We start from the raw sequence: 10,136 nt of genomic DNA, 5'->3' as shown, positions 1-10,136 counted from the left end.
TGATTAATAATGCTATATAAAAAGAAAATAAACAAAGTAAGTATAATGCTTAGTAAGTTTACAAGTAAATAAATAGCAACATTTAACACAATTAATAATACTCAAGTGACATAATCTTTAATTTCCTCTTACTTACTTCCTTACTCGTTCTCTTGCTTGTTTACTTAGATAACTCATAATTATGACTTACTTTTCTCTTGCTGAAACGTTGATTTTCAATGGTAACATAATATACTCTTAACTCTTATAACTCACTTGAACTTGCCATTTATGCTTTTAGCTGAACTTTCATGAACATAAGTTATTTACTAGCCCGTTGAGCCACATTGGAACAATAAGGATACTTGGGTCTCTTTCTGATAATAACATGCTAAAGCCATGTCCCAGACATGGTCTTACATGGGATGTTTCATGTACTGCCAATGCCATATTCCAGATATGGTCTTACATGGGAGTTCTAATATCGGTGCCCATGCCATGTCCCAGACATGGTCTTACGGGGGACCTCTCATCTCGGTGCCAACGCCATGTCCCAGACATGGTCTTACATGGGACCCCTCATCTCGGTGCCAACGCCATGTCCTAGACATGGTCTTCCATAGGCCCTCTCATGATTTCAAGGATGCCAATGCCATGTCCCAGACATGGTCTTACATGGGATCTCTTTACCCAAATGTCATGACATTTGTATCCAATACATTCCTTATGTTTTAACGAGACTTTTTAATATCAATTCTCTATCATCTCATACTTGAGTCAACATCAAATAAATTCATAAAATAAATACATAATTACTGGAAAATAGCAGCATTAATAATAATTATTAAAATATTGCATTTATTTACCGTAAACTTACCACGGTACCAAATATAGCCAAATCTACCACTTAGTCTTCAATCTTATTCTTTCCTCAATCTAACCTCGAATTCCGTTCTTTTTTATTATGAGCTTGAGAAAGTGTGAAAACCATAGCTATGGTGTCCTTCAAATTTTGGCAGCAAGCTTTTTGGAGAAGATGATATTTTTTGCCATCTTTTTCCCTTTTTATTCTTTTTATTATTCAATGACTAAAATACCCTTCATTAAAACTTTAGTTATTTTTATCTATGCATGCCTATTTTTGTCCATGGAAATTTTATGGTCTAATTACTATTTAAGGACCTCTACTTTGATTATGCACTTCAAATAAATCCTTTATCATCTAAAACTCATATTTACCCACTTTTGCAATTAAAACCTAATAGGCAATTTAGGCATGCAATCAATAAATTTCTTATCAATACTCTAGTACTTATATCTAATCACTCGATAAATCATAAAAATTAATAATAATTTTCTCTTTAAATCAGGTTTGTGGTTACGAAGCCACTATTCCGATAACCTTAAATTTGGGCCATTACACAACTTGCTTGCCCTTTTCCAATCATTTAAACATACCATTATGTAACTTAACCACATGCTATTAACACTATATTATTCATAATTCATGGAAATAACCTATTTTACTTTGATTTCATATCATTCAACTTATTTCCATCTACTCATTCCCATTTTTTTCAGCCACCGGGGCTCGTTTTCATTTTATTTACTCAATTAGCAATAAAATTTCAGTATTATACATAATTCAATCCAATAGCATCAATTGATATCACATTCATATCATGTACCAATTATACATTTTGAAACCCCTATTAACTTGACTCAAACTCATACGGATACTCGGATCATCTAACAAACACACTAAACAGGCACCGAAGTGCACCATCGGATAAACCGAAGTAGGGTAACTGGCACGTAACCTGCATACTGGTGTACAAAATGCATCCTAACGTACAAAGCACATACTAGCACAGAAGTGCATTTTAGCATACGAAGTTTTCCTAGGCCCTAGCGCATAAGCGCATAATCCCATACACAAACCAATACTATGGCATGCCAACTATATCCAACACAGCCCAAACAGCTAATAGGGTACCAATATTCAACTTATTTACAATTTAGTACGATTACCATTTATCAAACATATTCACTATCACAACCCAATCTATTAACATATCATATATACTTCATGTCATTCAATACATTGTCACCCAATCGTATAGCACATATCATAATTCAAACACTTCATGCAATTTTACATTTTATTCAATTTAGTCCTCTATTTCAGCAGTTCACAATTAAGCTCAATTCAATAGCACATATTATCACTAGATACTCAACTTATATTCAACTTATATTTATAAATGCAGTTAACATGAAGATGCAAGCAATCAATACAGACCTAAATCATAAATTTACAAACCGTTGTCTCGCGTCACTTGTCAACAACTCTCGCTTTTCCTTTCCCTCTTAAAGGGTCCACGTCGATGTTAGGTACGAATAGTCACAAAACATAACACATTATCAATTTCTATCCAATTCATAACCAAATATCAATTTACACATATTTTTCAATTTATTAAATTTAGTCCCTAAAATCGAGACAAACATAACATTCAATATAGAGCTTCGGATTAAAATCTAATTTTGCACATATTCATTAGGGACCCTTTATTTTCTATTCCTATTGAAATTTCATAACAATTTTACATTTTATTCAATTTAGTCCCTAATGTACAAAACTAACAATTAAGGTTTACAATTTAGTCTTTTCATAATCCAAGCTTAATTTCTATCAATTTAACACCTAATTCATCCAAGTCTCAACAACGGAAACTTATCAAAACTTAAAAAATTGAAAAAAAATTGATACATGGGCTAGCTAAATCAAGCCCCCATGATAAAAAAAATCTATAAAAATTATATGAAAAATGCTTAATTACCTTAACAAATGGTTGACCGAAATGAAAAATACTAAGAACCAAGCTTTTCTCTTTTCTTTGTAATGGTTTCGGTGGCTTAGGGGGGGAAGATGGCAACTTCCGACTAAGTTTTTTTCTTTATATGCAAAGATTAATCTTTAATTAATCTTAACCAACCTCAATTTATTCTTTAATGAAACTATTTTAATTAATAATTTAATCTTAACCAATTCATCATAACTGTCCACTGACTATATAAAAAAATGTCTAATAACCATTTTAGTCCTTGAGATAATTGCTATTTAATTCCCAAATCTTTTCCTAATTAAAATATATAGTGATTAAACTTTTACAATTTAGTCCCTAGGCCTTAATTAACTACAATTTTGACTAAATTACTTACCGATTTCAATTCATCTATATAATAACTTCATAAATATCTCTATTTAATATTTACGGACTTGTTTTATAAAAATAAGGTTCAAATCATATTTTTCGATGCCAATGGAAACTATATCGTTACATGCATTTTAACCTTTTATCACTTATTACCTTTTTTTTATTTCCATTCATGGCACTTAACACATCAAAATTTCCATAAGTCATACTTATCATTCATGATTATTAATTATACACGCAACATTTTGCTTGCATGCAACATTTTGCATTTATGAACTTTTTTGGCAAAATAAAAAATTGTGATTTAGTCCTTGTACTCTTCACCTTCATTCAAATTAGTTCAACCAAGACTCCCTTGAGACTAATTCATACTATTTATGATTATCATGCCAAATAATCATTAATAACTCCTATTTTCTATGGTCAAATCAAATTTTAGTCTTCGTAGTTTTCTAACTTTTCCAATTTAGTCCTTTTTTTCCAATATTCCAAGTCCACTCTGGTACTCCCAAATTTTATTCTCTAAATATATAATTAATTCCTTAAAACTTCATTCAATTTTCAATTTCCTCAAATTTATTGTATTCAATCTTGGAACAAGTACCATTTACTATATCGAAAATTTGGAGCGTTACATTTTTTTTCTTACTAATTGTTTAAACTTTTTACTAACATGACTATTAATCTTGAATGTTAAGATCATGTTTCTTATCTTTAATTAAACAATTTCATTAATATAATTTAAACTTTTATTTAACATAATTACTCATACACTCAAGGTACATAGATTTCAAAGCTTACATACAACTTTCCCTCTTGAAATCAACACCTTATCTTTCAACCTATAACTTTCTCCTTTCCTTTGCTACTTGCATCAATTTCCACTTCTTTCTCTTTTATCTTTAAGTTTGCATACATACATACATACATACATACTCAATAACAAGTTGAAATCACTACTAATGCATGTACTCAATTAAAACGTGAAAAAGAGATGAACATCTAATTTTCTTACCTTGCTCTTTTAATTCTCTACACTTAAACAAGCTATTTCATCACTTTCTTCTCCTTTCTAATACTAAATAGAAAAGATGTAAACAACTTGAATATAAGCTTCTCTCTCAAAAACAAGATCAAATTTTATGAGAAAACATGATTTCTTGCTTGTTTTAAGCTTGAAATCGTCAGTTTCTGTATTCTTTCTTTTCTCCTTCTTCTTTCTTTTTCCTATGGCAAAAATATAGAATATTCTCTATCCTTCTCTCTTTTTCTTGGCAGGGCACCCTAAGAACTTTTAGTCCATTTTTTTTTTCATTTTCTTGAAATTTTTCCTTGCTTTTTTACTAACCAATCACATTAACCCACTTTTCAACCTTAATCAGCTTACATTTTCACCATACATGTACACCTAGCATACTTTGGTGTCCCAACAAATCATTATATCCCATAAAATCATTTCATCATGCTCACAAAATAATAAAATTACACTTTAATTTATGTACTTTTAACCTTTATTCAATTTAGTCCATACTCGAGATTTAAAATTCACATATTTACCCTTGCTAACATCCTTTCCCGGTGTCTAATCATTTTCTAAAAAAATATTAAATTATTCTAATCCATTTCCTTAAAATTTTTACTAATACATTTTCTTAAAATAATATTATTTTCATTATCGAAAATTTTGAGGTATTACATAACTATTATTAATTAATGCTATTAAACTCTTTTAACAACAAATTATGACCCTATTTTTTTCCCTTCTTCTATTTGTGCTATATGAGCAGCCTTTAGCTGAGAGTACTCTAATGTCACAGCTTTACAAAGAACATATGGCTTGGTTAAAATGTCAACCACTTTCTGATGATGTTGAAACATGATTGACTTGAAATTTGTTGGGGATATGAACTCAATTATATTTATAATTTATTTTTTTAAAGATTAAAATTTTATCTACTTTAAACAACTATATGTGTGTGTTTTTTAATTATTTTTTCATGCCAATTATTGCACTTCTTTTATTAAAAGAAGTTTAGTTTTTTTTTTTTTCACTTTGTGCGATGAATTATGGTAAATCTTTTAATTGGGATGGTTACTCTCTTGATTCGTAAGATTTGATTAAATTAAGTTGAATCTCGAAACCTTTAAAACGTGACAAATATGATTTGTAGAGGATGTTGAGCTGGGTATTACTTCAATAGAGGAAAGGCAATTTGAGATTTGATTTGACGCTATTTCATACACTTTAATCATTTAATAATCCCACTCACGGTTACTTTTCCTCTTTTTTAATATATAATCAAGATTTTGTTGAAACATAATTTCTTCTAACTTTTAATATAAAAATGTTATTTAGAGCAGCTAAATAAGACTCCTTTTTTTTTTTATTCTTTTGGTCTTAAATCACCTCTTACATTTCAAAAACTGAAAATTTATTTATAATATGGATTTTATTTTGTATTGGTTAAATTATAAAGTAAAAAATAAAGGTGATTATTTTTTATATTTAAAATTTAGTCTTCGTATTTTTATTTTTAAGAATGTAGTCTTTTATTTTTATTTAAAATTTAGATCTAATTGTTAGCACCGTCAAAATTTTATTAAATTTCTTGATGCGACATTTTGAAATTAAAAAAGGTACTCACTTGATAGTCATGTGACAAAATTTGACGTTGTAATGTACTTAAATTTAACAAAGATTTTAATGATGTTAATGATTCTTAAAATTCATGACAACATTTTAATTAGAATATAGTATTTAGACTAACTAATGACATTATAAAATTGATTCATCAAATTATGTAAAAAAATTAAAACATAGAGATTAAATCTAAAATTTGAGTGTAATATAGTGACCAAAACTTAAATTTAACCATCATTATATAATCTTAAAAAGAAAAGGGTTAAATTAAAATTTAACAATTATATTATAATTTAAAATAAAATTATTATTAATTACTTTTCCTATTAATAAAATTTTAATATAAATATGCTATGCGTATGAATACATTTTTAAAAAAAATAAAGAATTATTTTTTAAAAAAATAAAGAATTATTTTTTATTTTATTTTTATTTTAAGTAATATCATAAAATTATATTAATTATTAATGTCTATTATGGTTGTTCAGTTGTAAAGTTGAATTTTTTGAGTTTTGAGTCGAATTTATCTCGAGTTCAAGTTCTATCGGTCTCAGGCTCAAGTCTATTACAGGCTTGGGCTTTTTGAGCTCGATTTTCTTGAACTTAAATTTGTTACGAGCTTGAATATTCTCAAACTGAAATCGTTGCAAACTCTAATCGACACGGATAAACTTTCAAACTCGAACATGTTTTGTGAAAATGTACTAAAGCCTTTCCATTGTCACTAGTTGTTAGAACCTCATCTTTTTACCGTCAAAGATTTCGAAGAATGGCCCAAAATCTCTCGAGTTTCAAAAAAGTGATAAGGAAAGGTATTGTGGCTAGGTTTGTTTTTTTTGTTTTCTCTCGTGGGTTGTTGACCACTTATTTCTATTTGTTATTTTGTAGGCCTAGAGTCTTCGGTACTGAAGACTACTAGGTTGTAGGCTTGGTAAGGTTTTGTGTGATTATTGAGTTTGTTGGTGGATTATATGAAAAAAGGACATGTGAGGGCTTGAATGGTGAATGCGGCATGGTGTCTCTTGGTGGTTTTGATTGGGGGAAGGTTGTTGGGTGGTGAGTTAGTTAAAGGGGATGATGGTTTCGGAAATAAAGAATGGGGAGCTTGAGGTGTGATTGTGGTTGGACTTGTGAAAGGTGATAAGCAAGGGGTTTGAGTGATGATAAGTTTAGTGATTGATTGCTGTTAGAGTTGTGTGATTTGAATCCCATTTGATCCTGTTTGAAAAGTTAGATATGCAACTCACTTGATAGAAAAATAAAATAGAGAGGTAAAATTAGGAATCTGTGGAGGGTGAAGTTGAATCCGTATAGAACTATATTTTCTTCTATTAGACGTTGATTAAAAAAAGGTTGTTTAACCCTTAAAAACTGCACATAGCCGAAAACCTCATGTATTCTTATTTTTCAACATTAGTAAATTTCTCCTCCTCTACCCATGGTTTTTTTTCGATAAGAGTTTTTCACGTAAAATATGTATGTTCTTATTTTTCTTTCTTATTGCTTTGCAATCATTTCTACTGCCATTATTGACATATAATATAACAGTTGCTTAGGTTGAGTGATGGGTGATGGTTCTAGTTGAGGAGACGTGATGTAGTGAAAGGGGATAAAGATGTATTGAGGTGTTATGTGAGATAGTGTATGAGGGAAAACAAAGAGGACCAGTTGTTTTTTTATTTTTATTTTATAGTTTTATATTAATTCCATTTAAAGAAAGGTGACAATGATGGATTGAGGTATTATGTAGAATAGTGTACGAGGGAAAACAAACAGGACCAGTGGTTTTTTTTAATAGTTTTATATTAATTTCATTTAATTTTTATAATAATTTAATTTTCTAACTTTTACATTTTTAAAAATATTTGTCAATATGATAATATATCATGTCAAAGATCAATTCCACGTGATATTCAAGTGTTAATCATATGCTATCGTTTTCTATGTCAATATAATTTAACAATCAGTAAAATTAATATTAATTGAAAGAGTTAATTAATTAATTAAATTTTCATCAATAAGAGCTTAATTGGGTGAAAATAAATGATGAGAGAGTACTCTTTTAATCCTTTAGCAATTTCTTTTAATCATGAGTGAGAGAGGAGATCCTAGCCCATAACTTCGACTGCGTGGTCATGGCATCTTTGTGTACCATGATATGTAAGAGCATGTTGCCCAAACCTTGCTTACCCGATGATGGGGAATTCAGAAAAGTGCGAAAGACAAAAAAAGCACAAAAATAATGGTGTGATCTCTAGCCTAACACCACCAAAGAGAAGACATGGCCGCTGTCTGTCCACTACAAAATCCCATCCCCACCATCAAGGAGAACACCCCACTGGGAGAGACTGACAAAGTGACCGTTGGAAAAGGCCTCAAAGAGGAATATCTTTCAACTCTAGATTCCACCCATGACGTCCCAATAGAAAATAAGAGAAAGGGGCATTAACCTGGCTTCTTTACCCAATGAGAAGGAAAAGAAAAATGAACCATTAAGCAAAGGAGAGAGGGAACAGTGCAAGGAGCCTGAAGGAAATGGAGAGTCATAGCGATTGACCAAGCTTCTGGCTACGTGAAGGACAAGAAAGACGGAGAGGACCAGGTTTCAGGATTATAAAACGAGAGAGGAAAAATGTTCTCTTGAGAGTGACTAAAATCGATTACCTACCTCATTTTCAAAAAAAAAAACAAAATTGATTGTACATACAATCAGCCAGAATATTTCGTATACTACAATTTATTACTATATGGAATGAAAGTTTTAATCTTCCAAAGAGATATATTATCATAATTTTTACGTATACTATTTTCATTGGAAAAATATTTATTATGTAAATAAAATTATCTGTCTAGAATTATGGTAATTTTCATATTTAAGGTTTGATTTGGTTCTAATTATACTAATTGCATTCCTATTTAATAGCTTAAATCTTTCAAGTTAATTTTAATATGATAGAATTATTATAAAAATAATTTTAATAACGTAAATCTCTCTCAATCAATTTAAAAAAATTAATATTAAAGCTCAACACTATAAATATTAGTTAAGAAAAAAAATCATCAGCACTGTTGATTCTCAGACAATTCATTGATCATTGTTTCTTCTTTCTCTTTGTCGACTTCACAAACTGGATTCACCCTATTCTATAGCAGCAACATAATCACATGAACGACCACATTTATCGAGAACTATCACAACATTCTCATCAATTAGTTTCGTTGTACCATTTCAGTATCATTGGTATAACGAATCCTTCACCATTATTGGCATCATCGAGGAAGTCGCAAAGCGGGGAGCGGCTGCTAGAGATGGCGGCAGTGGGGTTGAATATGAATTTTGAGTGTGGAGTTACACTTCATATTTGTTGATTTTTTTTAGGTAAATTCTGTTTTTAATTTCTCACTTAAACATGATTAAGGAAGATTATTTTAATATTATTTGACCTACAAATTTAGACATTTATGTATTAATTTTTACAAGTTTTTAGAGAATTTTGTATTTACGTTTTAAAAGTTCTTATTTTAGGTTTTAGGGTTTAGTTTTATCTTCACCTTTTATAGTTTTCGTTTTTGTTGTTTTAGTAAAATTATCTTCACTCGTGATTTTTATCCTCTTAGGAGGGTTTTTCCACATAAAATATTTTTGTTTTATTTATTCCATTTCTTCATTATTTTAGTACTTATTTATTACTTAATCCGGTTTATTCCTAACAAATTGATATTAAAACTTAATCGATTTTCGCAATCAACTTGTTCAAATGGAAGCAACAAGGTTTGATATTAATAAATCCGATGGCATCACAAATTTCAATCTATGGCAAGTTTAGATAACGACAATCCTGATTCAGGGCGATCTTGAAAAGGTCCTTACATAAAAGAAGCCTACAGACATAAATAAATCAAAATGAGATATGTTAGATAAAAAAGCTCTATCCACGATTTAATAATGTCTAACAAATAATATATTGTAAGAAGTTTTGATGGAGAAAACGACATTCATCTTATGCAAAAGGTTAGAAACCCTTTACGCGACAATTTTTGGCTAATTGATTGGTGTTGAAACAACATTTATAAACGTTTCGCGTGGACGAAAATGAGCACCTTAGAGGTCACCTCAGTCAATATATTACTCTTTTGAATGATTTAAAAATGTTGAGATTCAGATTGACAATGAGGATCAGACTATGCTATTATTGTGCTCTTTACCCCCTTTATACAAGTCTTTCAAGAAAACTCTAATTTATGACAGAGATAATCTCTCATTCGAGGATGTGAAGGGTCATCTGTTGAGAAAA

Source organism: Gossypium raimondii, chromosome 1, assembly GCF_025698545.1.
Source record: "Gossypium raimondii isolate GPD5lz chromosome 1, ASM2569854v1, whole genome shotgun sequence".
Classification (NCBI taxonomy): Eukaryota; Viridiplantae; Streptophyta; class Magnoliopsida; order Malvales; family Malvaceae; genus Gossypium; species Gossypium raimondii.
The sequence above is the reverse complement of the archived record's forward strand: the minus strand, read 5'-3'. Positions refer to the sequence as shown.